This window comes from Enhydra lutris, unplaced genomic scaffold, assembly GCF_002288905.1.
Source record: "Enhydra lutris kenyoni isolate GAN:26980312 unplaced genomic scaffold, ASM228890v2 scaffoldscaffold8, whole genome shotgun sequence".
NCBI classification, from domain to species: domain Eukaryota; kingdom Metazoa; phylum Chordata; class Mammalia; order Carnivora; family Mustelidae; genus Enhydra; species Enhydra lutris.
Genome location: NW_019154092.1, coordinates 342,610 through 370,389, shown reverse-complemented (window position 1 = coordinate 370,389; position 27,780 = coordinate 342,610). Strand labels below are relative to the sequence as shown.

Genomic DNA, 27,780 nt, shown 5'->3' with positions numbered 1-27,780 from the left:
TTGTGACACTGAGGGAGTGTTTACATTAGTATAATCCTTGGTCCCATAGCCACCGGTCTCCTGGTAGGAAAGACTTTCTCTACTGGATGATGAGGGTGTGGTTTGCCTGCTCTTACCAGTTGCCCCTGGGCCCCAGCTGCCTTAGTAGTAGTAGATGTGCAATAGGACTTCAGCTGATATCAAGAGGAACCCACAGGCATTGCAATTTCTCTCCAGAAGGGTATCTCTGACATGTCAGTGTACTTATCCCTACCCACATGTCATTGTGTTCTGTCCCTTTAGATGTGTCACAGCACTCTGTCTCTTCCAGTGTGGCACCATGTTCTGTCCTTTCAGATGTATCATGGCACTTTGTCCTTTCCAACATGTGCTCTATCCTTTCAGATATGGCAGCACACCCCATACTCTCCTTGGCTACCTCTTTTGGGGCCAGTTTGGGCCCTGGCTGTGGCTCCAGTCCACAAAACACATCCCAGGCCTTCCAGAGGCAGCCCTGGTCCTCCTTGAATACGTCTGGAACAGAGGGAACAGGCAAACATCAGGAGGACACAAGAAGGAGGACTTTCTATGGTGTTGCATCTCAGTGGTCAGTCCCACAGAAAGACCAAAAGACTCCAAAATGAAGATCTCTCCTCAGCCCCTGCCACAGAATACCTACCACCATCCTCAGAGACATGGGAGAGGTGGGATAAGGGGCTAAGGTATGTGTGGGGGTGGGAACTACTTGGGGTCATGCTCGCCTTCCACTGGTAGAGCCTTCAACTGGGCCCAGATCCTGGAGTGACCACCCTTCTCTGTCTTAGGCACATGCCCGAACACAGCTGAATAGGTCTAGAGCAAGTGACTGCTCCTCTGAATCTGCCTCCCCAGTCACTACTCTCCAGAGGATGGAAGAAATCCCCTGATTTCTGGAATCAGACACTGATTTCCTTGGTAAGCTCTCAGGGAATGTCTTCCTCAGGCAGGTATCAGTCTTGCAGTCTGGCCCAAAATAAGGCACTCTGGGCACTTGAATGGGAAATCACTGATGTTTTCCAGGAAGCAAAGGAGGGAAGTCTAGGAATTATAGGAAAGTTTCTATTTAGATTAGTGAAAACACCTTCTGGGGCTTGCTCAAGTCTGTCGGTTCAGATCTGGCGGTCTGCTCCTTGGGCCTGCTCAGGCGCAGGTCAGCACCACGGCTAGCTCCCACATACCACAGTAGGTGCCACTGCCGCCTGGAAACAGTTTCCTCCTTGATGACGAGATGAGCACATTTCTGTCTGAGAGCAGGCATCCAGCTGTGTTCTCTGTCTCATTCTGTTGGGCAGCCTCCATGCCAGCTGTGTCCCAAGGCTGAGGCGGCACCAGCGATGATGGAACCCATCAGCTGGGGACAGGGGACCCTCTGTTACAAGGGGAGGGGGGCTGCAGCCAGGGGACCCCAAAGTCAGGGATACAATCTCTGCTGCCAGTGCTGAGAAGTCCATATAACATGGACACCCATGTCATATCATCATGTAGCTGCCAACCCCAAAGAGGCTGCTGTATCTAAAAGGCAACTGATCATTTGATGACAGCCCCCAGGCTATATGATGGGGAGTGGGAGGGCCATTCACCAAGAGCACACATTTTAGCGTCAGACTTGGCTGTGTTCAAGTCCCAGCTCCACCACTGCCTTGTTATCTGTGGAGCCTGGGGCAAGTTAGTTAACTGTTCAGTGCCTCAGTTTCTCCATCTCTAAATGGGGATACTAATTGTACCTATCACACAGGGGTATAATTTTGACACTGCCTGGCACATCCCAAGTGGGCAATAAATATTAGCCGCTGTCATTACCATCATCATCATCATTCCCCCACGACTGTGGAGGGAGAAGAGGAACTGGGAGGGGTACCAAGGACAAGCATCTGGCACACTGTGGGCCCCCAGTAGGCTCGTTTCCCCCACTCAGAGAAGAAAAATTCCCAGGGAGCCCTGCATCCACCAGCTGTGTGGATCAGCCATGCTCAGGAGAGTTTACTCCCTTGCTCTGCACCTATCCAAGGCCTCCTCTACAGATAGCAGGAGGGAGCCCAAGGCCTCTTTGGGCTCTAAAATTCCCTAGCAGTGGTGAAGGGGGCCCCAGATTATTGCCTCGTCCCCTAAACTCACAGCCTCCCCAGGCACTCCCCGCCTGAGACTCGGGACTAATCTCATTAGGCCTTTATCCCTGTTTGCGTCAGGGCTGCAAGAAGCTCAGGTCACCCTACCCGGTGGCCCCAACACTTCCTTTCTGACCCCATCTGCTGAAAACCTTCCTCTGGGCCTTCTGGCGCTCCTCCCTGCAACATTCTCCCTCTGCTTGCTGGGACTGAACTCTGTCTTCAGACTTCTCCCCTGGAGCCCCCCTCCTTCTTCTCCCCCAGACTGCTCTTACTGAGGTACATCACCATCTCTGTGTGGCTAATTCAGTGGCCAGTCCTAAGGCCTCATCTTTCTTTGCCCATCAGTGTTTGTCTTCCCTCTGCTGGCTCCTCCTCATCTCCTGGAGTGCCTTTTGCTTTGTGCCTGTGCCCAAGCCCCAAGCCAGACCCCTTGTCTGCTCCCCCTACCTGCCCCTCTACGGGTGGCTCACTGCATCTGCTGCTTCTCCCCAGCCCAGAAGGCTCCACACAGATGTCTAGGGATATCTCAGCCTCAACAGACACCCCAGAGGGGGCCTCTGCCTGGAAGAGCATTTCTGGAAGGGGAGACCATGGGTGCCAGAGTGGCAGCTTGGGCCACACCTACCTAGAACACTTTAAACAGGACCCCCTGCAGGATTTGGCTTTTTCTTCTCACCTGGCTATGCTTGGGGCGCTTGGGGCGCAGGTTTCTTCACTTGTATCTCTTCGTCCAGATCTACCCTTGCTTCTTGGCTGTCTCGTAAGCTCCAAAAGAGCTGGTGGAGCTAGGGGGAGAGCAGGGCCATGTTACCACCCAGGGCCCTGTCACACAGACAGGACCCAGCCATGGCTAGCAGCTGGGCACTAGGGTCTCCAAGGACTGAGAGGAGACCTGGTGGTTCAACTTCAACAAGAGACTGAAGGAACATGGACTGGGGAAAAGCGTGGCACTTAGGAACCCTGGATTTCAATTCTGGTTCTGGTACCATGTGCTTGTGTGGATTTGGCACAGAGTGACACAACCCACCTGGCCCTGTGCCCTTCAGCTGTACAGTAAGCGGTGGTAGGCAATGTGCTCAGGGCTCAGAGAGTCCAGGAACCTTGCCCTTCAGGGTGGGAGCAGCTGCCCATCCCCCCTGGTCTGCTTCTTTGGGTGGAGGAAGAGGCCCTCCGACCAGATGAGTGGACGGGGCAGACCAGAGAGCAGCTTTCCTTCCAGAATCTCTTCCTAGCTGTCAGAGTTGAGCGCTAACCCAGTCCAGAAGAGGCTTTACCTGGTTTACCTGGCCTGCCCTGAGCTGAGTTGCTCAAACTCAACAAGGCAGTTGCATATACATTAGGCAGCTCCCCTCCCTTCTGCTCTGTGATTTTGTTCCTTTTCTGAAAACTCACATGGAAAATTGGGGAAGTAACAAATCCAGCCAATTGTTGTTGCTTGTTTCTGAAGTGTCAACAAGTGAACATTTCCACCAAACCTATCCTGTAATAGATTTTGATCCATTATATTAGCCTCGTTGTTTTTGAATCCCAGCACCACCAAACCTAACATATGGCAGGGACATGAATGGGCTGGACAGGCCCCTCGCCAGGCAGCCCACTTTAAGACTTGTTTGGAGCCCCACCTCTCAGACTAAAACGTCAGAACTAAAATTCTGTTGTGCTAATGACAGAGACGGGGTTTAGCCTTTAATTGCTTCCTGATGATGCCATATGTATGCATTCACCTTCCCAACAACACTATCAGTCCCTGTGGAAGAGGTTGCTGGGTGTGCTGGAAGAGCTTGGCTTTGTGTGCAATCCCTGCTGTCCTGCCTCCTCTGGTAGGCGGTGAGGAGAGGGCCTGGCCCGCTGACACTGATCCAATTTTCCTGTTCATCTCTCCCTCCCCTCTGGCAGCTGCTTTCTGTACTCCAGAGCACCTGGCATACTGGGAGGCAGATAGGAAACACTCAACAAGTACTTGGTTGCCTGAGAAGTGGGCACAACCAAAAAGTTGAGAGGAAGAGAACAGGAGAAAAGAATGCAGACCATCTAAACAACTAAGACCCCAAGCAACAGGAAATCAAGTTCACCACCCACTGCCAGTTTTTCAAGGTGCTGGGACCAGGGAAGTCTCCCTGCTGTCACCGGGGCAGTGGGCATGCACATCCCAGACGATCCTGGCTGTCTTCCCCATGTGGTCCATCCCTTTCCCAACTGGGCTCTGTGCACAGGAGAGGAATGAATCAAACAGACACTACAGAGCAAGAAGTGTCGCCAGAGAGCAAGCTCAAGGTTGGGGGCGGGGGGTGGGGGACCTGGAGGTAGTCTTCCAAGTTTATGGCTTTTACCCAGATCCCAGGAAAAGCTGCAAGACAGGCATGTAGATCTCACAGACCCATCTCCCTACCGAGCTACCCCCTGAACTTTGGATGCTATGGGGCTTTCTGGCTTGGCCAAGTCCCTGTAGTGCGAAGCCTGCTGGTCATGCTTATGGAGGTGATGTAGTGGAGCCAGGTTGGGGCCCAGCCCTGCCTGGACAAGAGACTTAATTTCTCTGAGTCCAGACTTCCAACTGGGGTGACTGATCCCTGCCTCCTAGGAGGTTGGAATGGCCACGCAGGAGGAGGCTGAGAGTCACCTAGCCCTGAGCCAGCCACAGGCGCGGCCCATATTCCTGTCCCCTCCCCCTCCTGCTGGCTTAATTCCCTGAGGGTAGGTGGCAGGGGGCCTGCCCTGATTACATTAATTCATACTGAGGTTAGGGAACTTAACACTTCTAAGGAAAATTTGCATTTTAAAAGCCAAACTTCTCATTCTGAGTGAATACCTAAATGGTGGATTGTTGAAAAGCTTTTCAGTTTAGTTTTGTTTTTGAGGCAGGGCCTATTTCTGACCCATCCCCCACTCCCAGCCCCCAGCACTCCCCTTTCAAAAAGAATGCAGGAATTAAATCACTCTCTCCGAAACTAGTGGAGCCAAATTACTGCTCCTTGGGACGCTGGGACTGAAGGTTGACCCCAGAACATACTTGGGGCAGCACTTACATGTTTATCCGGAATCAGGTCTGTGAATAAGGAGATCCCCCAGAATGTGAAACGACTAATTACAAAGAGAATTACAGCAAAGTAGAGGTAGTGCTCACCGCAGATGATCAGGGGGGTCTGTAGGGGGATCCAGGGTCCGTAGGCAAACTTAGAGAACATTGGAGAAAAGCCAATCAGAAGTCCTCTGGTCAACCCCCTGAAGGCACCCTGTCAAAGGAGGAGCCCCAAGGGAGTCACCTGGAGGGAGATGGGTGGTGAGACATACCTTCAGCCTCACTTGCCCACTAGTTGAGTTCTGAAGTTAAACTCATCACAGCAAAGGCTTTAAATACCTTGTGGAAGGAAGCAGAATGTAAGCACCAGTGAGGAGGCCATACCTTCCTGTGCTGAACAAAGACCTGAGACACCTGCAGTCTAAGGTCAATCAGAAAACTTAAAAAACTTTGGAAACACTTCTATGTAAGATAATGAATAGGTATCTCAAACATTATGTGTCCAAAAGGACCCCAGTCTTCCCCCATGGCTGTGGGTGACACCTCTATCTCCCTGGTTGCTCAGGTTGAAAACCCAGGAGTCATCCCTGCCCCCTTTCTTTCCATTGGGCACTCCCACCAACCCTTTAGCAAATCTTATTGGCTCTGCCTCTTAAAATGTGTCAGCATCCCACTACCCTATGGCTACCACCCCAATCCTGAACTGCTATCTACTCCTACATAGTTGGCCTTCCTATCTGGCCTCTTGCTTGCCCACTGTCCCCACAGAAGCCAGAGGGACCTCTTCAAAGTATGTATTAGTGAGTGCTTTGCTTAAACTCTCCCAAAGCTTCTCATGGCCCACCGTCAGAGTCAAATCTCAATCCTGCCCCTCAGTTGACCTCACCTGGCTCTGCCACTATACCCTTGGCCATTCCACTTCAGCTACTGTGTGCAACCTTCCTCCTGCATGTTGAATCTGCCCATTTTGCTCTTGGCACAGGACTTTGTGCTTGCTTTTCTCTCTGGGTCTCTGCCTAGATCTTGGTATTGCTGGCTCATTGTTCAGGGTTCAGATTCAAGGTCATTTTCTTAGAAGTCTTCTCCTACCACCTTGGCTAAGGTCCTTGTATAGCCCTTGCCACCAGAGCCTGCCTTGTCACCCTCCACTACCCTTTTTAAACTTTTAAACAACACTGCATCACTGTCAGAAACCTTTCTCTGCTTATTGGGTATCATCTGTCTCCTCCAACCAGACTGTCTACTCTTTAAGAGTAAGGACTTCACCTTGGCTCTGGAGCTGTATCTGGAGCCTGACTTAGATGGGGATAGATGTCAGCGGAGACAGTATACGGTATATGGGCAAGTATAGATAGTATACGGTATATGGGTAAGCATCTTGGAGAAAGACCTAAAACCAAAAGCCAGGTGGGGAATCCACAGGAACCATTTATTGAAGGAGATGTGTAGAAAGGGAAGATCTAGAAACAGATGGGCAGCAAAAGCCAGATGAGCACACCATCTGAAGCAGAGTGGGAGAGAGGGCCTGGAGAAACTCTTTAGGTCAAAGATGGTACCAGCAATGTTCTTGTAACCTTGGACCAGGAGTAGCAGGGAATCGCTGACCAGATCCCCAGTTCTCCTTGGCAGTAGGCTCCAATAACTCAATGTTGTTGCCATTGATGGAAGGCAGATTCTCATGACAACCTGCCTCTCTTGCCCCTGCCCCTCCCAGCAGATCAGAGAGAAGCAGCTTGGGCATCTACAGAGCCTAGCCACCTTCCCCCCACATTCTTGGTGCTAAATTGAGTCTTGAACTGAGCAGAGCAGGGAGCACCAGCAGGTTGGTCTGGAGGACTGGATATCTGAGACGGATCTATAGGGAGCACCAGCCTGGTGGAAGAGGAAAAAGATATTCTTGGCAAAGTGAACAGTCTATGCAAGTGAAGGGAGGCCAGAGAAGGCACAGGGCAGTTAGGTAATCAGCACTACAGATGGTTAAGAATGGCTGGGGCCTGAGGGCTGTGCATGGAGAGGGCAAAGACCAAAAGTTAGGGGCCAAATCATGTAGCACCTCATACACAGTGCTCAGGAACTTGTACAAGGCCCAGTTACTCAGTGCTGTTAAGGGAAACAGGTTATGATTCAAAAAACAAATGAAAATATTCTGACAAATTATGCTTTCAAAGGCTTATGAATGGGATGCCTGGGTGGCTCAGTTTGTTAAGTGTCCAACTCTTGATTTCAGCTCAGGTCATGATCTTAGGGTTGTGAGATTGAACCCTGTGTAGGGTGCTGTGCTAAGTATGGGGCCTGTTTAAGATTCTCTCTCTCCCTCTCTCTGTGCCCCCTCCCCAAACCCCTTCCTCTCTCTCTAAAAAAAAAAGAAGTCTTATGGATAAAATGATTGAATCTTTAATTGGGATCTTTCATTTAAAAAAAATATTTATATTCATTCATTTATGAGACACACGGAGAGAAAACATGAGGGAGGGAGGGGCAGAGGGAGAGAGAGAATCTCAAACAGACTCCCTGCTGAGCAGGGAGCCCAATGCGGGACTCCATCCCGGGAAATTGAGATCATGACCCAAGCTGAAGGCAGACGTTTAATCTACAGAGCCACTCAGGCACCCTGGGATCTTTAGTTTCAAGTATGCTTAGAAGAGATGGTCTTCACTGCAGGAAAGGCAAAAGGAGTTCATGACTGTACATCTCCCTATGAGTATGAAATTTCTGAGTATGACACATCCATGTACAGAGGCAGCAGAATAATATTTTCTTACACCCAGATGTGTGTGAGGGAGAAGGATGCACACTGCATCATCTATGGCATAATTGAGTGGATTACACTGCAAAGGGAGGAAAACAAATCAGAGCTTGCCTTTTCCCTGCACTCATGAAGGAATTCAGACCAAATCTGCCCAGGAGGAAATAATTTCTTGAAAAGCAAATGATACAGTGGTGTGAACTCTTGAAGCATAAAAGACCCTTCTAGGGCAGCTCTTGCAACAACAACTATGATATGAAGGCAAGCCCTCACACTGTGTCATGCAGTGGCCCTGCCAACACCTACTTGTTCAGTGACCCTCTTGCAAAATAAGCAAGCAGGAAGATGGCAGCAATGGGTGGGGTCAGGTAACTCATAACTGCATGTGTGTATTCAAACATTTGCTCACTATATTCTGTTTGTATAACAGAGACCCAGATGATGGTGACAGTAAATAATATTATAACAAAAAACCTCTAAACTAAATCAATAGTCAATAGCAATTTGATAATCTTCCCTCCCTCCCCTGCCAATAAAATATCTATAAGCCATGCTATTAGCTCAACTATACTTAGGTTAAATTCAGATGCCCATTCATAAGTATGGGACAGAGGAGACAGCCACATAAGTCTTCAGATAAAAATCCTTTAAGTTCTGAACAAGTAAAACCAAGTGTCCATTTGTGTGTTCCTGGATCATGGATAGATTTTCACATTTGGAGGCTGTGTTTGGGCAGTTATGCTTAAAATTACATGGAAAAATATTAATTTCTTGAGGGTAACATGTTTTAAGGAATTTTAGACAGATTAGTACAGCACATGATTTTGAAGATTTCAACAAGTTCAGAAACTTATTTAAATTTTACTGAAAATTTTACAAAACTGAGTACAAGCTCCAAATGTTCATTGCTTTTGCTAAGTAAAAGATTTAAAATTATGTGTTCATATATAAAATTACACTAGACCAAATGTCATCCCAAAGATGAATAAATCTTAGTTCTGTGTCAACAAGGGCTTAAAAATTATTATTTAGAGTGAATGATAAGCTATAAAGGACTAATTCCTTGATAGTCAAAGAAGACACAGGATGTGAATTCCCACCTGAGTAATGATGGGATATTGGCCTGGGACTAACCCTCCCACAGATAACAATGACAAATTGTGGGCCAAATATAAAACAACAACACTGAAGGGAGCCAAAAGCAGACAGAAATGAAAGAGGATTTAATCCTTGAAAAGAATATAATCATATTGGGTGCTATCTACATTACCCGGCTTTTCTTCTGAGGGCCCTCCCTAGTCTACATGGCGTGGGTGGCTAGAAGTTAGGCATAGAGCCTCACTCTTACTAGGCAGAGGTGTTAGAAGATGGAGGTTGGGAATTTAGAGTGGTTGGAAATGTTGGGGGAAAAAATTCTAGAAAAGAGGGAGCCACAGAGCAAGGAGATCTAAGCTGTACATAAACTTTCCTTATGCCCTTGGCTGATCCCTGAACTATGCATGTTTGGGGAAAATAAGACCCTGGTGGTAGGAAAAAATAGTGTCAACCCAAAATTCTATACCCAGCAAAAGTATCCTTCAAAAATAAAGACAAAATAAAAACATTTTTGAATAACCAAAAACAGAGAACCTACCAGCAGACCTGAATTATAAGACATGCTGAAGAAAATTCTCCAGAGTGAAGAGAAATGACACATATTGGAAACTCGAACCTAAAAGTTGCAATGATGAGCACCAAAAAGATAAAATATATGGTAAATATAAAATGCTACATATCTTTTTACAGCAAAAATTATATTGTTATCACTGTATTATGGGGTTTATATGCACAAGGTATAAAATATGTGACAGCTATAACACAAAAGATGGAAGGAGAAAATATACTATTCTAAGGCATTTATGTTTTACATAGAATAATACAGTATTAACTCTAAGTAGAAAAAGATAAGTTAATGATGCCTATTATGATGCCTAGAGCAACCGAAATAAATTAAAATCAAATATTAAAAACAATTTCCAATCATATTGATGATATTAATACAAATGAATTTAACTCTTAAATTAAAAGGCAGAGATTGTCAGAGGAAAAAAAATCAAGATCCAACTATGACGTGGTCTACAAGGGACTCACTTTAAGTATATTTAAAGGTTAAAAGTAAAAGATATTACAAACACTAAACATAGGAAAGCCAGGGTGGGATACATTATTAACAAAATAAGCCTCAAGACAAGTACTATTATTAGAGACAAAAAGGGACATTTCATGGATAAAGGTGATATGGTACATATACAGGTACATATACATGTACATATGCATATACAGGTGATATGGTATATATACAATGGAATATTAGTCAGCCACAAAAAATGAAATCTTGCCATTTGCAACAACATGGATGGAACTAGAGGGTATTATGTTAAGTGAAGTAAGTCAATCAGAGAATGACAGTTATCATATGATCTCACTGATATGTGGAATTTAAGAAGCAAAGAGAGGATCATGGGGGAAGAGAGAAAAAAATAAAACAAGACAAAACTAGAGAAGGAGACAAACCATAAGAGACTCTTAATCATGGGAAACAAGCTGATGGGTGCTGAAGGGAGGGAAGTGGGAAGATGGGGAAATGGGTGATGGACATTAAGGAGGTCACATGATATAATATAATATAATGGGCACTGAGTGTTATTAAGACTTTTGAATCACTGACCTCTACCTCTGAAACCAATAATACATCATATGTTAATCAATTAAATTTAAATTAAAAATAAATTAATTTTAAAAAGGGACATTAAAAAAATAAATTAATTTTAAAAAGGGACATCAAAATAAATTTAATAAAAAATTTATTTAAGCCATATTAAGTTTAATTCTGATATGTGATCATAATTCTAGGTGAATCAAAAATTTATTTAAGCCATATTAAGAAAGCTACAGCTGATGCAAATGATGTGTGATTGTCAATCCACTGTCACGCTGACCACTTTTTTTCTTATAAAAGCTTTATTGTTTGGGGCATCTGGCTGGCTCAGTAGTTTAAGCAGCTGACTCTTGATTTTGGCTCAGGTCATGATCTCAGGGTTGTGGGATCGAAACCCACATCTGGCTCCCTGTTTGATGGGGAGTCTCCTTGAGATTCTTTCCCTCTGCCCCTCCCCCACTCACATGTGTTCTCTCTTTCTCAAATAAATAGATAAATAAATAAATCCTTAAAAAGGCTTTATTATTTTATCTTTCACAATCTGATATACAACAGATACAGATTTTGTGTATGCTGTGAGGTAAGAGTCAACATTCTTTTTTCCATGAATAGCCAAATAACCCAGGACCATTTATTGAAAATCCTTCTCCCCATCACTTTCCCTACTACATTATACTGAAATCTTTACCATAAGTCAGGTGACTATATACCTATGGGCCTTCTGTATTCTGTACTTTTTTCCTTTGATTTGTCTATATTTGTACCAAAACTATACTATCTAATTAGTATCACTTCACAATAGATATTGGTATCGCTTAACAAATCCTCCAGCTTTGTTCATCTTGAAAAACTGCTTTGGCTTTTCTTTCTTTTCTTTTCTTTTCTTTCCTTTCCTTTCCTTTCCTTTCCTTCTCCCCCCCCCCCACCTTTGGCTATTCTTTGCTCTTTGCATTTTCTCTCTTAATTTTAGAACTGGTTTGTCAATTTTTACACACACACAAAAAGCTACTGCAATTCTGACAGGGATTACTCTGAATATATAGAATAACATAGAGAGAACATCTTGTCAATACTGAAACTTCTAACTGATCGATATAGTATATTCCTTTATATACTTAGGTATATATACTTTCCTAAGTATATACTTACCTCTATACTTAGGTATATATTCCTTTATATACTTATGGTATATTCCTTTATATACTTAGGTCTCACTAATTTCTCTCAGCAATGCTTTGTAATTTTCAGCAATTTTCTCATTTTTGTGAGATTTATTCCTAGGTATCTGATATAGTTCAATGACATTATAAATGATAATATATAAAATATGATTGATTCTTGTGCTTTTACCTTGTAACAGTCTTGTTAAATTCACTTTTAAATTTTAACAGTTTGTCTACAAAGTCTTTTATGATAATTTTATTTCTATCCTCATGACATTTTTCTCCTTTTCGTACCTTTTGTGCAGAATAGCATCTCCAGCATAACGTTGAATAAAAGTGGTTATAGTGGACATATGTGTCTAGTTCCCAATCTCAGGGAAAATGTAAACATTAAGTATGATACATCTAGGCTTTTAAATATACATATATGTATATATATATATATACATATATGTATATTTAAAAGCTAGTATAAAGAAAATCTTTTAAATTTTCTAAGATTTAAGAAAATAAATAGGTATTAGACTTTCTAAATTCTAAATTCATCTGTTGTGGTGACTATATGATTTTCTTCTGTTTTTAGTTAATGTGGTCAAGTACATTGATTGATTTTTGAATAAAAATAAATCTATTCTTGCATTTCTGGAATAAGCTCCAGATGGTCAAGGTGTATTTTTCTTTTTCCATGTTGTTGGACCTGCTAATATTTTGTTTAAAATTTCTGCATCTATGTTTCTATTGGAATGGTATGTATTTTACCATGTTTTCTGTAAGCTTTCCTTAATCTTATTTTAAAGATGTCTCTTTTCAATGAAGTTTTAGGATACAAAATCAACATACAGTAGTGTACAAAATCAGTAATATTTCTGCACACTAACAGTGAGTCACCTGAAAAAGAAATAAAGAAAATAATTCTATTTACAATAGCATCAAAAATAATAAAATACTTAGGAATAAATTTAAAGAAGTAGGTGTAAGATTTCTACACTGAAAACTGTAACATTGTTGAAAGAAATTGAAAAAGACACAAATAGAAAGATATCTTGTGTTCATGGACTAGACAAATCAATATTATGAAAATGTCTATATTACCCAAAGCCATCTATGGATTCAATGCACTCCTTATCAAGATTCCAATGGCATTTTTTACAGACTTAGAAAAAATAATCTTAAAAATTGTTTGGAATGACAAAAGACTCCGAGTAGCCAAAGCAATCTTGAGGAAGAAAAACAAAGCTGGAGGTATCACACTTCTTGATTTCAAACTATATCACAAAGCTATAGTAATCAAAACAGTATGGCACTGGCATAAAAACAGATGCATAAACCAATAGAAAGAATTGTAAAGCCCAGAAATAAACCTATGCATATATAGTCAACTAATATCAGACAAGAGAGCCAAGAATACCCAATTAAGAAAAGACAGTCTCTTTAATAAATGGTTCTGGGAAAATAGGATATTCACAAGAAAAAGAATGAAACTAGACTCTTACCTTACACTACTTACAAAAATTAACTCAAAATGTATTGAAGACTTAAATATGAAATCTGAAATTATAAAACTCTTAGAAGAAAATATAGGGAATAAGCTCTTTGACATGGGTCTTGGTAATGAGTTTTTGGATATGACTCAAAAATCCCAAGCAACAAAAGCAAAAATAAACAAGTGGGACTACATCAAACTAAAAAGTTTCTGTGCAACAAAAGAAACAACGAAATGAAAAGGCAACCACAGAATGGGAGAAAATATTTGCAAACCACACATCTGATGAGGGGTTAATATCTAAAATATGTAAGGAACTCATATACAACTTAGGAGCAAAACAAAACAAAACAAAATACCAAATAATCCAATTAAAAACTGGGCAAAGATCTCAATAGACATTTTTCTGAAGAAGTTATTCAGTTGGCCCCTAGGTACATGAGATAGTGCTCAATGTTACTAATTGCCAGGGAAATGCAAATGAAAACCACAGTGGGCTATCATTTCATATTTGATAGCTATTACCCAAAAGGCAAGAGATAACAAATATTGAGTACTAATGAGGATGTAGAGGAACAGGATATACTGTTGATGGGAATGTAAATTGTTGCAGTCATTATGCAAAACAGTATAGAAGTTCCTCAAAATTTAAAAATAGAATTACCATATAATATAGCAACATTACTTTTGAGTATATTTGCAAAGGAAACAAAATCACTGTTATGAAAAGGTATCTGTAGCTCCAGGTTCACTCCAGCATTATTTACAATAGCCAAGCCATGGAAACAATTTAAGTGTCCACTGATGGATGTCTGGATAAATAAACTGTGATATGTATTTACTGTGGAATACTATTCAAGCACAAAAAAGAAAGAAATCCTGCCATTTGTGACAACATGGATGGACCTTGCTATCCATGGAGGGCATTATGCTAAGTAAAATCAATTAGACAGAGGAAGACAAATACTGTCTGATCTCACTTACATGTAGAATCTAAACAAACAAACTCCTAGAAACAGACAACAGATTGGAGGCTACCAGATGTGGAGAGGGAATGGAAGAAATGGATAAAGGAGGTTAAAAGGTACAAGCTTCCAATTTTAAGAAAAATAACTTCTGGGGATATAATGTACAGAATGGTAATTATAGTTAGCAACACTGTATTGTATATTTGGAAGTTGCTAAGATGGTCAATTTAAAAAATTCTTATCACAAGAAAAAAGTCTGTAACTATGTGTGGTGATGAATATTAACTAAACTTGTGGTGATCATTTCACAATGTATACATATATCAAAGTATTATGTTATACACCTTAAACTTAATATAATATTATATGTCAATTATATCTCAACAAAACTGGAGAAAAGATGTCTCTTCTAAGGAGGATATAGTTTTTTTTTTTCTGATAGTCTGATAATCTCAACATTTTAACTCAGGTGTTTAGTCTACTTACTATTCATGAAATTACTGATACAGTTGGGTTTATATGTACCATCCTATTATTTTTTTTTAGTTGACATATCTTTTATGTTCTTTTATATTTTATCCTTTTAATTTCTCGGGGGCTAATCAAATAGTTTACAAGTTATTCCATATTTTTCTTTAAGCAAGTTGTCAGTTAAACATTCTTGAACTATTCTTTTTTGCTCATTCTAGAGATGAGATTACATGCACCCTTGCTATATTATAGTCTGGTACAAGTTTTGTGTTTTACCACATCCGAAATTAAAGTTCCATTTCACCCCTGCTTATTTTCTCTGCTACTCTTGTTAGTATATTTTGCTTCCACATGTTATAAATCCCACAGACATTTTTCTTTTTGATATTTTCAACAGCTAATATGCGTTTATATTTCCCAGATATTTGCTCTTTCTGGTGCTCTTCATTCTTCTCTGAAGTTCAATTCTTTTATCTGGATTATTTTCCTTCAGCTGGAGAACTCCCTTCGGTATTTCTTATACTGAAAATCTAATGTAATAAATTCTCACAACTTGTGTTTATCTGAAAATGTGTTACTCCACCTTCATTTTAGAGAATATTTTTTGATGGGTATTGGATTCTATGTTGGCAGTATTCCCCTTAGCACTTGAAAGTGTAATTCCATTGTCTTTTGGCTTTTATAGTTTCTGTTAGAAATTCTGCTATCAGTCTCGTTGGTCCTCTCTTGAAGGTAGTGTGATTTATTTTCCTCTGGCTGCTCTACAGACTTTCTCTTTATCTTCAATTTTCAGCAGTTTCACCAAAATGTAGTCCATTTCGTTTGTATTTATCCTACTCATAATTTGTGAAATTCTTGAATCTCTGAATAACTATCCAACAGTTTTGGAAAATTCTTTGCCATTATCTTTTCAAAATTGTTTCTACCCAAATTGTTCCTCTCTTTCTTTGATCCCAGTGATACATATATATTATTTTTCTGATTGCATTCCACATATATCTTCTTTCTGTGTGTGTGTTTTGGTTTTGATATTGTCATTCCATCAGTGCCACTCCATTAATCATGTCGTCTGCTATATCCAATCTAGTTGTTAACCCATCCATTGAGTTCCTAATTTCAGATTATTTACTTTTCAATTCTAGAAAAACCGTTTCATTTTTATAAGTTTTAGTTATCTGGCAAAATTCTCAAATTTTTCATCTGTTTTGTACACTTCCCCCTCTGTTTTCTTATATATGTTAGTCATGCTTATTTTAAAGTCCTAGTCAGGGGGCGCCTGGGTGGCTCAGTGGGTTAAAGCCTCTGCCTTCGGCTCGGGTCATGGTCCCAGGGTCCTGGGATTGAGCCCTGCATTGGGCTCTCTGCTCAGCAGGGAACCTGCTTCCCCACCTCACCCCCCACCTCTCTGCCTGCCTCTCTGCCTACTTGTGATCTCTGTCTGTCAAATAAATAAATAAAATCTTTAAAAAAAAAGTCTTAGTCAGCTAACTTCATCTGTTGATCTTCTTATATATATTATTAGTATAAACATAGTGGTAAGGGAGGGCATTCTTGCCTCTTCCTTTCTAGCTCCTTCATTAGGCATGATGCTGGCTTTTAGGGTGATCTAGACATGTTTTACCATGTTGAAAGTTACCTATTTTATCAAATACTTTTTCATCATCTGGGAATAGATACACATGATTTTACTCTTTTGATCTATTAATATGGTGAATTATATTATCCATTTCCCAATATTGAATGATCTTATATTTCTGGAAGAAAGTCCCAGTTGGTAATGAGATATCATTCTTTTAGCATTCTTCTAATATATTGTTAGATGTGTGTCTAATATCTTATTTACAATTTTTACACTGATATATAAAAGTGACATTAGTCTTTAGTTGTAATTTTTGGTGCTATCTTTGTTAGGTTTGGCCACATCCATTTCTTGAGTTTCATAAAATGAATTTAAGTCTTCGTTTTTTCCCCCCATGTTGTAACAATTTAAATAAAACTGGTTCTGTTTCTTAAGATTTCTCAGAAAAGTGATTTTAAACTATGGAGTGCTAATCACATATAAAAACAAGCTCAAATGCAGGGGTTAGACAGATTAAATAAATGAACACTATGCACCTTGATATGAGATAAAAGAAGTGTTTCAGACATAAGGTAGACCAAGTTAAATGTGTGTGTTGCCAGATGTGGTCTGTGGGCAGCCAATGTGAAACCTTATGGAATAAAGACAGGAACCATGTTTTATACATATGCATTCACCACCCTATGCTAGCATGGTGCCATGTGGTATCATGGTTAACAGCATGGCCCTGACATGGACATGTTCTCCTACTTATACTATGTGATCTCAGTTAGACCAATTCTTCTCTAAGCCACTTCCCCCACATTGGTACAGTGAGAATAAGAACAGTGAAACCTACCTTTAAAGGTTGTCAGGAGGACTAAATGAGACAATGAGATAATTATGTAAATTTCCCTGCAAGGACTATTTTGGGGGGTACATTAAACTATGCTAGCATTTTTTTTTAAAAGATTTTATTTATTTGTTAGAGAGAGAGAGAGAGCACGTGGGAGCACAGGCAGACAGAGTGTCAGGCAGAGGCAGAGGGAGAAGCAGGCTCCCTGCAGAGCAAGGAGCCCAATGTGGGACTCGTTCCCAGGACCCTGGGATCATGACCTGAGCCGAAGGCAGCTGCTTAACCAACTGAGCCACCCAGGCGTCCCTATGCTAGCATTTTTTTAAATAATTGTGATTATTACTTGTTTTTTTCCCAAATGGAAACACGTTTCTTTGTGATTAAAAAAACAATACATCTTCATTGCAGAACTGCAGGAAGAAAGTACAATCATATTGTATTTAAACAAGATAATTCTATATACAGGATGATAGCCTAAATTTTTCACATAATTCTGGTGGGTATTGTTTTCATTAACAGCAGTAACTAGTGTGATTAGAGGAGTCCTTCACCTTCCTGTTACCATGAGCTCCTTTTCAGTGGCTATAGGCCGAATCTGGTTATAGATGTCCATTGTGAACAGGGCGCTGGCACAGTCGAAAATAGAAGTCAGGGAGGACATGAGAGAGGCCCAAAGTGCGGACAGCATCAAGCCTTGTATGCCTGGAAGAGAAGAGATGTTTCTTGGACCTCCAGCTTTCTGGCCATGCCAGGAGATGCCTCAGGCCTCCTAAGGCACTTTTCTACATACTACAAAAACATTCAAATTTTATTTGGAGTGGCATTCCATCTAAGACAGATTAAAACATTATATTTGTCCTTGCTTTGTGATGAGACTTACTAGTGTTCTGCTGTGTCTTTATGTAATAAGGAGAGCTGCTAGCTTTTGAGTGGTTACTTTGTGCCAGACTATTTTCTTGGGCGTTATCCTGTAAAATCCTCCCTACAGCCCTGTGAGATGGACACCACTGCTGCTCCACTTGTACAGATGAGAAGTCAGAGGCCCAGAGGAGGTTTGGAATGGAGGCAAGGGATGTGACTTTTTGTGCCTCAGTATCCTCATCTGTGAAGTGGGCATAAAGGTATCTACCACACAGGGCTGTTATTAAGATTAAGATAAATTAAGTAGACAGATTAACATAATGCCTAACAGAGATCAAGCACTCACGAAGTGTGAAGTATAACATAATAATCCAGTATTTTCACCTTTTGAAAGGCTGCCATACTGCAGGGACTTTGCTCCACAGAGAGATTTCTATGTATTGATGGTTGAGGCTGGAGGGTAACTGGGGCCTAAGCTGGAGGCCTACCATAGCAAGGCCCCCACTGTATTCAGTGGGCTACTTGACCAGGCAAAGCCTGGTGTCCTTACAGCTACTTCCTTTCAAGTACTCCACTGCCTACCCTCACTCGAAGTCCTGGGTACTCAAGGACAGACTTAGCTGCAGAACGTGGACAACTTCCTTTCTGAACTGTGGGGATGGTCAGTATTACCCTTAGTCAGATTCCCGTCTCTATTGGATTTTTGTGGAAATATCTCAATTTTGATCTCTAGAGCTCCTATCACTCTTCAGAGCTACTGTGTGATTTTTAAAAAAATGGCACTATTTGTTTGGCCTTTTTTCTGGGATTTGGGGAGACAGCTGAGATGAATTCATGGGCTCACTGCAGTGAAAGCCATCTCCCTGGTGGTGAGCTGCCCGTCTCTCTAGTCCCCCCACTGGACCTGAGCTCTGTGAGAGCAGGACTAGGTCTTGTCATCTCTGTGTTCTCATGGCTTAGGACCATGCCTAGCACAGACTGGAGCCCTCCTGCGGAATGAAAGAGCGAAGGCACGAGCTAAGCTGGTGAAGTGAACAACGTAAATCGTGGGCATAGGCTGTGCCTCTGAGAGCGTGTGCACCTTGTGTGAGTGTGTGAGAAATGAAGAGGGAGGAGGCCTGTCTCCTTCCCTCAGGGCAAGCGAGACTCCCTTTACATCACTGATATCCCTCTTACTTCACAGTCAACATTTCTACCAAGAAAGATGGGCTGCCTGGTAGATAAGCCATCTTCGGCTCCTTTTCTCCTAACCATCCACTTAAAGACCGAGGGCACATAGGCTCCAATAGGAAAACAGATCATGGGGGTCCATCTCTTACCTTCGGGCAGCAGCTCTACCACCAGCACTGGGTAGGTGATGGAGCTGCACCCAGTTCTGATGCCACAGTACTTCTCACATAATGAAGGTACAACAACACATGCCACTATCTGTAAGAGGTCACAGTCACACCAATGTGTCAGCCTTAGAGCTCTAAAATCTGAGGGAAGCGAAAGGGAAGCAAACTAGGTAATTCTATATGTATGTCAGATTCTTGATCTACTGGTGACTTCTCCAGTTCATGATCTTACATTCCTTGGGATCTTGGGGCTGGGAATTAGGTGTCTAGGAGCCAGATGAAACAGTGCTTCTACTAACGGACTGCTTGACTCCAATGTTAATGTGACCTAGACAAGACTTTCAGGGACGGCCACTAGGTGTCAGGAAGGCAGACGGATTATTCATCCACCTATTAATCCATGAGCCACTCCAAACCTTACTTGCTTAGTCTTCATAGGGGTGTTATTTCGGAGTGTTTGGAAGAAATTCTGGACAAAGGGATATAAAGGGAGTGAATGTGATGTCCTTCAGGAGCTTAAATTAGGGATATAAAGTTACCATCTGAGATAAAAACCCCAAACGACAAAGCAATTTAGATGACGAAGAAGCAGGGTATTGTCCTGGTTTATGGGTAGAGCTATTTGACTGGAGATGGCTTTCCAGTTTAAGCACTGGTTACCAAACATCTTGAGGAAGACTAAAAACTCAGGGGCAGCTGCATGCATTTACATCTGCCCACGCTCCTTGTAACAGAACCTCTGTGACACTCAGCATAGTATAAGAAGGGCCCAGGAACCAGGCCTGGCTATTCTGGAAATTCCTTCTCCTTGGCCGCAATAACTGGTCCTTATCACTCAAGTGAGTTCACTGAGACTCATCTGGGATTTTTGCTGGAACAATTGGGGAAAGAAACACTTGGTGGGAGTTGTTGAGTTGGTGGGATAGAAGCCTGGTGCTGTTGGCAACCACCTTGCCACCAGATGGCCTAAGGGTAACACTTGCTCAGAAGGAAGAGGAGCTAAAAATGTACATATTATGTTCTACCAAGAACTCCAACTAATACAGTGGCTACACAGAAAACCAGATTTTGAGAATCACACCTTGGCAGCTGGCAGTGTCTGGCCCCCAGCTCTGGCCAGGGGAGAGACTCAGAATCTAGGGCCAAGAGCATTTGGGTTATTGGAAAACCATACTCTTCCAGGAACATGGACAGGTGCCAAGCTTCCATGATAAATGGCTCCCTGGTTTTACACACCTGGCATGTGCTAATGGATATGTGAATCTGGCCATTTCTGAGGGCTAAAGACAAGTGACTCCAGGTTCTTCTCACCCTAAGGGCTCCCCATCAATGTGTTCCATCAACTCTGTTCACTCCTTGGTCAGAAGGCTGGGGAGAGTCTGGGTTCTGGAAGCCCACTCTAGCTAGAGAGAGAGGCCATTCCCTCATCTTTTTTCTACTTCCCTTAGCAGCTTTCTATCTAGAGTCCAAGATACATGTGATTCTGCTGAGTCTTCTTCCTCAGTGAGTAGGGAAATCTGTGCTGGGAAGTGGGGTAGGGTGGGGTGGGGAGGCAGGTTTGCAAAGCCCAGGGCACTCTGAGTGTCCTAGAGAGCACAATAGTGTATTTCCTAACCTACAAGGTAGCACTACCTATGAGATCCCAAAATGTCACCTGGCAGCCAAAGACCAAATCTGGGAATGTTGAAACAAAGCCTTTTTCTCTGTTAAAGCTGGAAGGGAATTAGGATTAAAAAAAAAAAAAAAAAAAAAAAAAGAGGGGCGCCCGGGTGTCTCAGCGGGTTAAAGCCTCTGCCTTCGGCTCAGGTCCTGATCCCAGGGTCCTGGGATTGAGCCCCGCATCAGGCTCTCTGCTCAGTGGGGAGCCTGCTTCCCTTCCTCTCTCTGCCTGCCTTTCTGCCTGCTTGTGAGCTGTCAAATAAATAAATAAATCTTAAAAAAAAAAAAAGAAGAGGAATGTCTTGGGGAAGACTGAAGGATGAATTAGACTTAGAGAAGTCTCCTACATGTTACTTAGCAATAATTTGTGGTTTGCATTCTATCTGGCCTTTTCAAAGCTTAGCCACAGAAGACTCCCATGGAAGCCCCTGCTTTGTCCCAGTGGCTGCACGTATCAGAAAAAGCACTCCATGTAGGTTTAATGAATAAACAAACTGGATACCCTGAGAGATAGTACAGATAGTAAAACTAGGTTGAAATGGGAATGAGAGACATCCACAGAGTTATGATAGCTCATTAAGAGAAACAGAGATGTTTTGATAGCATTTATGGGAAAGAACATGGACCTGAATCAGACCCACTTTGGGGGTTTACATTGAGCTCCCCCTTTGACATTCCTCATCTGTTCACTGAGGCTACAAAAGCCTCACGATCTGAGCCAGCATTGACAGCATCTATCAGGTTCCCAGTACAGAGCCTGCCACACAGGCATGTGTGTCATGGTGATGCACATGATTCAGGAGGAGCAAGTGAGCCTTCCTGCAGATTGTGCCTCCAAACCCTGGCCAGGACTGAGCTCTGGCTGCGTGGAGCCTTGGTTGGCTCTTCCCTATCTGAACTTCTCTCATGGAATTTCCCTCTTGCCACCTCCAACCATGGTTTCTGCCAGACTTTTGCTCAGCTGCACTCTTAATTGGAACTCTTTAGCTCCCTAAAAGACAATTGGGGCATCTCACTCCCCATATTGTGGGAGGCCTGATGACCCCAAATACTCTCTAGGTCTCTTCAGGAAAGAGAAGGTGATCAGCGTGAACACATCAGCATTAGGGATTTACCTGGGAGTAAGACACGGCTGATCACTCCCGGCATCACTATGCTGAACATGGGCAGCAGCTTCAGACACCCACAAGGGACTCAGCCGCCTTTCACGTGAGACATGTTCTTCCCTGCCAGGCATCGCTGGACAAAAATCTGCCAAGGAGGGGCACCTGGGTGGCTCAGTGGGTTAAAGCCTCTGCTTTAGGCTCAGGTCATCATCCCAGGGTCCTGGGATCGAGCCCCGCATTGGGCTCTCTGCTCAGCCGGAGGCCTGCTTCCCTTCCTCCTCTCTCTCTCTGCCTGCCTCTCTGCCTACTTGTGATCTCTGTCTGTCAAATAAATAAATAAAGTCTTTAAAAAAAAATCTGCCAGGGAAACACAGAGGGGTGAGAGAGGGGATGATGGCTCTAGCAGAACGTTTCAAGCCTGGGCCACCTCAGTGTCGCAGAGAGGACAATTGTGACCTGCTGCAGTGGCAGGATGTGCCCTCTGGTGGGTTTTTGCTGAGCTGCTCACCCCAATCATCCAGGCATCTCCAGGGCATCCAGGGCCAGAGGAGGTTCACGTGACCAATGAGCATGTTTTGCTCAGTGCACAGTTGCCTGAAGGGACAGGAATGGTGTGCGCGTGACCTTGGCCTCATTGTCAGCACTGCACACCAATTATGGAGGCACAGTGCTTACAAGCTGTCCCCTGGCAAGGATGAGACTCCCTTCTAGAGGCCACAGACTGCCCCTGGCAGTTAGAAGGAAGAGGCCCCTCGTGACATCAAAGCAAAAGTGGGTCCCCAGCATCAAAAGGGTTCTCAGAACTGGGGCCGACTTCATTCATCTAAATTGCAATGAACTAGTATAGACCTTGTAAGTGCAAAAATCTCCTAGGAGATGTTTCACGACCCATTTCATGGTGCTCTTGCCATAAGAAGCAGTGTGCACTCAGGCTGAACTGAATGGTACAGCTGGCAGGTGGAGAAGCATTTAAGAAAGTGCATAAAGACATGGTCCAGTGAATCACAACAATGCAGTATTATATATGTACTGAAAGTATGTTTCTGCAGAACATTAGATAATGGAAAAAATGCTCACAGTGTGATGGTAACTAAGAAGCATACAGGATACAGCAGCAGCATATACACTGTGACTCTACACTGAGAAAAAAAGTGTGCAGGAATTAACTGACATGGTAATAGTGATTCATGATAGCGTGGTGAAATTAACAGGCAGTACTGTCATTTTCCTCTTTAGGTTGTCTTTATTTTCCAAATGCATTATTTCAATACCAGGAGGAAGAACCCCAAAGTGGTCCTCTTCAACCAATAGGTACTGCTTCTTGGGAGGTCCACTGGCATCCTGTTGCTAACGTCTCAATGTATGTGGGCTTCTGTGGAGCAGGTGGGGGTGGGCAGCCAGGCTGCACTTCCTGGTCTTTGCTTCATCCCATGCACATAAGAAGGGGTCTCTCAAAGGAGGGGATGAAGGAGTAGGGCAAGGGCAGAAATTCGACTCTCGTTCTGAGGGAAGGGTGATTATAAAGGCAGTGCAGAAATCCCATGTAGAAAGCCCTAAGCATTTTTGTTTAGTGTCATATATTACAAAGTGGGGCAAGGAGAGGATTATCATTTAAAAATGATAGTGGGCCAAAGTTAACAATTTTCCTTCCATCAGTTTGTTTGCCTCTCTTTTAACATTTTTTCTTAATTTCAAATTTTCTTTATGAGTTTGAAGGTATATATTCTACTTCTGTTTTTTTTAAAAGATTTTATTTATTTTTTTTGACACAGAAAGAGAGAGAGAGAGAGAGTGAGAGATCACAAGTAGGCAGAGAGGCAGGCAGAGAGAGAGGGGGAAGCAGGCTCCCCACCAAGCAGAGAGCCTGATGTGGGGCTCGATCCCAGGACCCTGGCGCCCCAAGAATGGTCATCTTAAAGCAAGAACTGAAGAAACTATTGAAAGCACAAAACTGGAATGTGTGAAAGAGAAACAAAATGACACAGAAGGGAGAATCAGGATTAAAATTTATTTCATCGGAGTTCCAAAAGAAAAGGAGAGAGAAGCAATATTTTAAGAGAAAGTGGCTGAGAATTTTTACAATTGCTGAAAGAGCAGGAAGCCTCAGACTCCAGAATCACGTGAATCAAGCATAGGTAATTTACAAATCCACACAAAGAAATGTAATGAAATCATAATGAAAGTCCAGAACATGGAAGACAAGGAGAAGAATTTGAAGGGCACCTGAGGGGAAAGATTTCTAATAAAAAGAAGACAGTTATACCAACAACAAATTTCTCAGCTTCACCGATGTAACCCAAAGGTAGAGGTGTAAAATTTTCAAAGTCTTTAAGGAAAATGTCACTTCTAAAGTACATGCCCAGCTAAGGTATTATTCATGACCAAGGGCAAAATCAAGACATAACCTTCCCTAAAGAAGGACTGAAAGATGTACATAAAGAAAAAGGAAATACTCATGAGCAAGAAGGAATAGTTAGCAAAGATATTAATAGGTACATGAGCAAATGAGCTGAAAAATAAGAATCACAAATACAAGAAGTGAAAAACAGGACAAAACTAAAATAGTATACCACTATTTGGAGTTAAATCTGTCTGTGGGCTCTAAATTGTTCAGAAGGGTGGAGATGTTGATTTACTTTAGACTTGAAATTGTATCTATGTAAAAATTTTAAGGGTCATTATTAAAAACAGAAGTAGTCGGGTGCTTAGGTGGCTCAGTTGGTTAAGTGTCCAACTCTTGATTTTACCTCAGGTCATGATCTCAGGGTCATGAGATCTAGCCCCGCATTCAGTTCCAAGTTCAGCACAGAGTCTGCTTGAGATTCTCTCTCTCCCTCCCCTGCCTCAACTAAATAAATCTTAAAAAAAGAAACAAAACACAGGGGTGCCTGGGTGGCTCAGTGGGTTAAAGCCTCTGCCTTCGGCTCAGGTCATGATCTCAGAGTCCTGGGATCGAGCCCCACGTCGGGCTCTCTGCTCAGCAGGGAGCCTGCTTCCTCCTCTCTCTCTGCCTGCCTCTGCCTACTTGTAATCTCTGTCTGTCAAATAAATAAATAAAATCTTAAAAAAAAAAAGATGACCATTCTTTCCTTCAGCTGTGCTTAATCTGCTATTTTTTAAAAAAAGTTTATTTACTTATTTAAGTAGTCTCTACATACCCAAAGTGGGGTTCAAACACATGATGGAGATCAAGACTCATGTGCTCCTCTCACAAAGCCAGTCAGGCGTGCCTTTAATATGCTATTTTAACAGTTACAAATTTTCACATTTCAATGAGCAGATTTTTCATTTTTAGAAGTTTGAGTTTTCATATCTGACTGTTTTTGATAGAATGGTGTTAAGGTTTTCAGTTCCATTTTTATTTCTTTATTTTTAAAAAGATTTTATTTTTCAGAGATATAGAGAAAGAGAGAATGGCAGGGAGAGGGAGAAGCAGTCTTCCCACTGAGCAAGGAGCCCAATGTGGGACTTGATCCCAAGACCTTGGGATCATGATCTGAACCAAAGGCACATGCTTAACTGACTGAGCCACCCAGACATCCCTTTTATTTCTTTATACATACTTTTTAAAAAGTTATGGTATCTAATACCTCAGTTTTCTGAAATTTGGGATACTAATTCTGCTGTTTCTTGCTCAAGGTAGTTTGATTCTTCTATATTTTCTAATTTTGTTTTAGGGGCTCATGTTGTGCAGGCATTTATGTATGGGAATGCTGCAAGACCTTGGTTTAGGGTGCATCCTTCCAGGGAAAATCTGCCATTACTCTTGCCAGGTTGGTATGTAACAAATTTTGGATGAGTTTATGTTCATTTCTTCCCATGGGCTTTCCCTGATAATACAGGGAATTAAGTTAAAGTTTTTTTTTTTTTTTAAGATTTTATTTTATTTATTTGACAGACAGAGATCACAAGTAGACAGAGAGGCAGGCAGAGAGAGAGGAAGGGAAGCAGGCTCCCTGCTTCACAGAGAGCCCGATGTGGGGCTCGATCCCAGGACCCTGGGATCATGACCTGAGCTGAAGGCAGAGGCTTTAACCCGCTGAGCCACCCAGGCGCCCCTTAAGTTAAAGTTTTAATGAAAACCCCAAATGTATAGGAAGGCCAACCTGCCCTTGTGAATCCTTAGGGGAGACTTCTTTCCTTCTCCTGGGACTCGGGTTGGCGTATTTTGTTTCTCTTTGCTGGTGGGCAGCTATTTTCCTGGTCTATCTTTTCACTGATGGTACAGCCTTCGCTCTTCACTACTCATGAACTCAAGGCCTTTCTCCTGTTCTCACCTGGCCAGTTAAATCTAAGCCTTGGAAATCCTGGCTTGGTAAATGCTGTCAGGGAACCATCAGTGTATCTGTCAGCTTAACTCTCTTGAGTTCAGTTCTCCTTGGTTTTTCAGTCCCCAGGGATTTTCTTCCTTCTTATGAGCTTTGCTATGACTATAAAAAGACGTTTGTTATATTTTACCCAGTATAGAAAACTTTGTTTTTGGAGGTAATTTAGGAAATCTAGTTTACCCATTGTCAGATGTGGAAGGTCAGGGGCAACTTTTAAAGTTGTAGAAGAAACTGAAAAGAAAAATGTAGAAAGATTTTTCTTATCTTCTAGGTAAAGAAGCACCAGTAAACATAATAAATAGACAAGAATACAAATTAAAAAAACCCAGAACTACATTATAGAGAATACCCACGTATTCATCTAGCTCCTATGACATCTAGCTCCTATGACAGCATAATATTCCACAGTATTACTGCCCCTCCTGCCATTTCATCTACCCATGTTGGAGTAACCAGCACAATCAATGATCACATGGTGATCAATGCCTCATATATAATCCCTCATGAAATTGCATGAGGATATTTTAGGTAGCTTCTGAGGAACACCACTGCTAGCTCAGAGTACAGTATAATTACTCTTATCAAATACTGCTGGATTACCTTCCAGAATAGATTGCACTAGTCTATACTTCCACCAGGAGTTCACAAAGGTTCTTAAACGTTTGGTCTCTCCAGCACTTGGCATTACCAGTCTTTCTAATTTTTGCCAGTTTCCTTGTGGTTTTGAGTTGCACTTCCCTCATAACTCCGGTTATATGCTGGTTTTATGCTTGTCTGAATTTCCTTATTTATAAATTGCCTATCATGATCTTTTACCCACATCTCTACTGGACTCCTTTTTTCTTGTGGCTTTGCTATTAGTCTCTTGTTCATAATAAACATTTCTAATAATCTCTAATCTGTCATCTGTCAACTTTTTCCATGGTACTTTGTTAAAAAGTACTTATATGTAATGTGATCAAATCAATATCATTTGTACTCTCCCCGCTCTGTCTCAAAAATATTCCGTCATCCTCCCTTAAAAATGTCTAGCTTTTCTTTCCACATTTAAGTCTTTAACCCACCCAAAGTCCACCTTTGTACTAAGTATTAGGTGGGGGTGAAGACTTGTTACTCCAAATAGTCCCTTGGTTTTCTAACATCATCAAAGGGTATGTGTCTCCCCCATTGATTTCTGAAGCCTGTTGGATACATATTAAATTTCTATAAGTACAAGAATCTGCCTGACCTCTTTATTTTTTTCCACTAGTCTATGTATCTATTCTTGGATGTTTCAAACTGTTTTTATTGTTGCTACTTTGTAGATGTTTAAAATCTGGTTTGGCAAGTTCTTCCCCTTTATTCTTCAGCTTCAAACTCAGGCTAGCAATTTGTAGCATTTTATTCTTCCAGTATCTGGGA

At 42.2% G+C, this 27,780-nt stretch overlaps 1 pseudogene; it reads right to left on the bottom strand.

Moving 5' to 3' along the window:
- Window positions 1-2,806: 2,806 nt before the first annotated feature.
- LOC111142667 overlaps window positions 2,807-27,780 on the bottom strand; it is a 53,912-nt pseudogene continuing 28,938 nt past the window's right edge.